Raw genomic sequence first — 5,693 nt, forward strand, 5'->3', positions numbered from 1 at the left:
TGTGTGTGTGTGTGTGTGTGTGTGTGTGTGTGTGTGTGTGTGTGTGTGTATGAGACAATTTCTAAATTTTAAATAAAACAAGTTTCAACTTACATATTTAATACAAGCATACACACAGTCAACTATTGGATACGTGATCTGTTGTCTTTTGCAAGCAAGAAAGCTAGATTCTCTTTGGATGCAATGTGAACGAAAAGTATGTCAGTAGCAGAAAATATCTGAAAATTTGAAGAGTCTTATAACTCAAAAGCTTTGAATACATACGAATGCATGTGTATGTGTGTTGGGCGCCACTTCTCTTTAGCAAAGAGTAATATTTTTTTAATTATCGAATCAAAGTCCGGCGAGCTTGTATAACGGACTAATATTATGTTGTGTTAATAAAGGTCAAACGGTCGGAAGTTATAGCGGACAACAGCGTGTGCCATTGTAAAGCTAGTTAGCTCGAGGCATGTGAGGAGTGGCGGATGGTGGGGTTCACTTTATATCCAATCAGCAGTCATAGAGTGCAAAACACGTGGCGAAAGAACGGTCGAAACTTTCTTTCTTAACGGACGCACTTATATTATAACGTGGGTTTTTCTTTTTCTACGCCCTGATCTACATACGGTGACATTCGGCCCATAAATTTATGTGCGAGGCTGAGAAGACCGTGGGCGTATGTGTTCAAATACATAAAAACCTGTCTTAAACAATTCCCGATACTTTTTTGACTCTACCTGTATATATCACACATGCGTAACAACGTGCATGTTTTAGACTCTACGTGTGAGTAAATAGTTTATGTACTTATGTAACGATACATGTGCACAAAGATAAACATTTCCCGACGTAATACCTAATAGCAGTTCCGGAAGATTGAACGTCAGATGTAGAAGCGGTTTTAATGCGCTGAAAGTCCCACCATGACTGATTAATGATTTTACCCGCTTTACAAAAGCCCCTGTATACATATATATGTATGTAAATGCGCACGCTGTGTAGTTTCAAAGAGCAATTCTATAAAAATACGACTAGAAAAGTCTAAGGTGTTCGGTAAGTGTTCAATTCCAAACTTTACATGTTTTATGAAAAATGTCGAGGCATCCTAGTTAACGTTTTCCACCAAAACTCGGTTTGCAGTCCGCGCTGTTTGTGAAAAGAAACATTGATAGTAACCGGAGACGATTATTGTCCTCATCGAAGATTCTACTCATATTTTGGTGATTGCGTAGATGGCCAACAGATTACGCCGTTTGATGAAATCAAGAATGAACTTGAAGAGAAAAGTGATTCGAAAAAAGTGTTTTGTTACGCTCGACCCTTGTCGATATCATTCCTAAGCAATACAATTAAATGTACAATTAACTGTAATCATATTGCAGTCAAACAACATACGGTGCGTTCCCAAGTTTTGGCTTGTTTGCATTGATTTAGTATTACGTTCGCATATGTTTGCACGCTGATGCGCATTGTTGGTGAGTATTCCTGCTTTGCACGTGAACATACCTTTTTCCTTTATTTGTTTTCTTTCTTTCCATTATTACTTTTTTATTTATTAATTTACTATAGATGTTCAGTTTAGTGCTATCCGCTCTACACACTCCGCTCTCCACTCTCCGCTCTTATAATCTTAAGTTATATATATTGAAAATTTCTTTTTATTATTATTTATAACTTACTGAGTTGGCCACAGAGATTGATTTCAAGCTTGAAACATAATCTGAGGAAAAAAGTGAAGGATTTTGCCAATTGAAATGAAAGGGTTGGCGAAAGAGGTTTTCTTCTTGTTTTGGATGAAGAGCTCAATGGAAATTGAAAATCGTGTACAAAAAGTCGTTTGACGGCCGGGGACGATGCAAACGCACCCACTTAATAGAATTTATTTTACCACCATATAAAATTGTATAATTAATCAAAATTTTGCTGCTCTCCTTTGAGACATATGCGCACCTAAGTTTACGCGCCCGCATATATATATACATAAGTATATATTAGGTATACATAAATATATGCACATACACACATACGCAAATACCTACACACATTCATACATAAACACATATATGCACGTATGTATGTATATGTGTACATGTATATATATACATATATATATATACTATATATATATATACTATAATAACTATCTTTGTGTACATACGTACATACTTAAATATATATGTATATATATATATATATATATATATGCGTGTGTATATTTATTGATATGTGCCTATGTATGTCTGAATCCATATATGTATGTATGCTCGCTCGCGTATATGTATATGTTTGCATTTATCTATATATATATGCACGTATAAATATTTACAATTTTATTTACGTATACAAATGCATACATTTATTACCCACATATTATGTATATGTATTAATGCATTGTATTTGCATTTGAGTGTTTGTTCATAAAAACTTGTCTCACCCCGGGCAATTTCGTATACACACAATTTATATTAAAAAATAAAAAATAATAATAATAAAAAAAAAAAACAAAAAAAAAAGAAAAAACAAAAAAAAAAAAACAAAAATATCAACTGTCAGTTTTTCAAAAATCCAGCCAAAGGGCATTCAAAAGAAAAAAACCCCATTAAAAATTAATTCTCACAAAATGCAAAAACTTGCATACAAAATTATGAAGTAAATGTAAAATGTCATGCATTGACAGGTTTCTGGAGTGTATTTAAAAATACGTTTGACCCCAAACACAGCATAAACATCAGACTAAACCAAAAAGAAAAAAAAAAAACAATCATAAAAAACTTAAAATAAATAAATAACACAAACGACAACAACAAGAACAACAAAACCCCCAAAAAAAAAAAAAAAATCAAAAAAATAAAGAGAAAACTATTTAAATACATGTAAGCCATGCATGCTTGCATGCATGTGTATATATGTATTTGTGGATATGTGTATGGGTATGTGTATGTAAATAAAAATACAGGGATGCAAAAGAACGTCAAAGCAACAAAATGTAAACCTTCGTGACTTAAGCAAAATATGATTATCAATTTAGCCAAAAGCAACATTTTCTCTCCGAGAATATTTGTATGTGCATGTGTATATGCATATGCGCTTATACATTCCAGTATACCTATATATATATATATATATATTCATATACACAGACGCTAGCTAGCTGATCCGGTTTTCTTTTCGTTATTCTTCTCGTCTGTCTTCTATGTTCTTATTTCCGTATACCTTCGCATTTGGCCGCTTACCGTCAAGACAATAAAACAAAAAAAAAACAAAAAACGGACATTTTTGCTTTTAGTTACGTATGCTTGTGTGTAAGAACACTCACACGTATGCGCTTTCGGTCTTTCGATTCGTATTTGCCTTTATATATATATATGTAGATATATATATATATATATAACTTTCTGCTATACCTAGGCTATGATAGAGTTCTACCAAAAAGATCTCTACTTTACATGTGGATACAAAGGTATACATGCACACACACACACATTTACATTATACTTACATCTCTCCGCTGCAATAAAAATAGCTTGAGGACATAATTTAAATCTCTAAATAAAATAAATAACCAAATAACAACAAAAACCATAATAATAAACAACAAAAATAACAAAACAAAAGTAAAAGATTTTTATAACAAGCATTTGATTATTTTATACAAAAATTCTATGTTAAACTTGAAAGTGCGTTACATGCATATAAAGGAACTAAAAATCACACAAATTTCTACAAACATAAACGTATACATGCACATACATACGCACACTCACACGCAAACGCATACATGCACACAAACACACATTCGCTCTTTACTCTTTCATAACAAAAAAAAACGATTATTTAAAATATTCGAATGTCGAAAAATTCTTGAGCCTTTATAAGAGATCAAAAATTTTATATAAAATAACATTTGCTTATCAATTCGAATTATTTTTTATTTAAGTGCTTAATACTTTTTAGACTTTTTGGAAATAAACAAAAAAAAAAAAAAAAAAGGAAGAAAAAGAAGAAAACTAATAGTTTTCATTTATTATTACAGTTTGAGATATCAATTGTTCGTTACACATGTAGGCAGAAAACAAAAGAGAAAAAATTATCAAAGGATTTGCCATCAAAGGCCATAGTATTTCCAATTAAATGCACGGATACTTACGAAGGGAAATTGTGGTTGCTGTTGTTGTCGTTCTTGTTGTTGTTCTCGTCGTTGTTGATACTGGTGGTGTTCGTGTGTTCGATTCATTTACATAAACTTGCACAGACCTAATGCTAATTTATATGCATTTATAATAATCTTTTGTATGTTCAATGTTTTTGTGGGTAGGCAACAAGTTGCCGCGTTTGGGCCAACAATCATTAATAAGGCAAAAAAAAAAAAAAATAAAACAACAAAAGATGCGAAACAAATTGAACGATTGAACAGCACACAAAAACGTAACGCAACTTATATTAATTTTGGATTAACAAAACTTCTACGATTTATATGCAAAAAGCGGAGGAGGAAAAAAAAAAGAGAAAGTACAATAATAAATAATAGTCAGTTTACGCGTACGTTTTTTTTTTTTTTTTCTTGCAAAAAATTGCGATTGATTTGCACTCTCCTTCAACTAACACAACCCGCCACAACTCGCTTTTTACTCGGAAGTAACGCTTTAACTTCGGAAGGCTCAGAAGAACTCATGAGGCAGTCACATGCGTTTGTTATTTTCCAACAAGAAGCAACTTTTTTCATTCTCTTCAGACAGCAACATGTTTGATCACGTTTGAAACATTGTCGTAAATGGGTTCGCTTGGCGCCTTTTACTAACAAATGGTTTTGTTTTTTTTCAATTTTTTGTTTTTTAGTTTTTCGCTTATACTTTGGTACATAGTCTCTTATCAGAGAGTGAAAATCTAAAATAACTTATCTTATATACAATTGCGATGTTAATGTAAGTAATAATTGCCCGAAAAAATTTTCTAAGAGAACATTATGTTTACCCCACAGACTGCATAGACGTCAGTCTACAGTTGGTTGGCTTTGTTTTTTGCAAACGTAAAAAAAAAAAATTTTTTCTGAAAATTTTTGTGTAAACTCAATTAAAAAAATTAAATCAATTATAGATAAGCTAGAGATTTAATTTTTTTTTTTTTTATTTTTTTTATTTTTTTTTCATTTTCACTAGAACTGCAAACTGATATGACATTATTTTACAAAGACATCTATGGATTAGTTTGTTCCCAGTAATTGTTAAATTTGTTGCGTTTGAGTTCGCTTTTCTAGTTTCTAGTAGATATAGGTAAACGCATCGAAACGAAAGGTTTGCCTTAAGTTTTGTCTTTCCAAAGGTACTGTTGTCTGTGAAATCGCCGAAAATGTTACAAAACACCTTCGGTAGTGATATTTTACAAATAAATAGCATAAAGCATTTAAGGTGGGCGGCGAAGTGATTGATGATTTGTTTTGCTTTGGGCCAAAGCAAACCCTGTTTGTTATCATAGAAAAAGAAAAGAAAAACGGATGAAAGGAAACAAAAACTCTGATGTAAGTTCGAAAGATGCGTGCTCGTTTTCTAAGCAAGAAACGGTTATCAATTCTCGCTGTTGTTAAGTCGAAAATAACCAATCAATTAAAATCTCCCTGCCTAAAAGTACAAGTAATATCAGCGCCTAATGTTCGTTACTGCTCAACATGGCTTCGTTTTCGGAAACTAAGAATACTATTTTCTAAGAAACGCTTT

At 32.1% G+C, this 5,693-nt stretch overlaps 1 protein-coding gene across 1 annotated transcript in view; it reads right to left on the reverse strand.

Moving 5' to 3' along the window:
- Positions 1-4,200, reverse strand: part of LOC119636968 (BTB/POZ domain-containing protein kctd15-like) — a 46,893-nt gene extending 42,693 nt beyond the window's left edge. The window contains exon 1 of the mRNA XM_038032730.1: positions 4,130-4,200. The gene's annotated coding sequence lies outside the window, so the exon portion shown is untranslated. The remainder of the gene's footprint in view (positions 1-4,129) is intronic.
- Positions 4,201-5,693: the final 1,493 nt, after the last annotated feature.

Source organism: Glossina fuscipes, unplaced genomic scaffold, assembly GCF_014805625.2.
Source record: "Glossina fuscipes isolate IAEA_lab_2018 unplaced genomic scaffold, Yale_Gfus_2 42, whole genome shotgun sequence".
Lineage (NCBI taxonomy): Eukaryota > Metazoa > Arthropoda > Insecta > Diptera > Glossinidae > Glossina > Glossina fuscipes.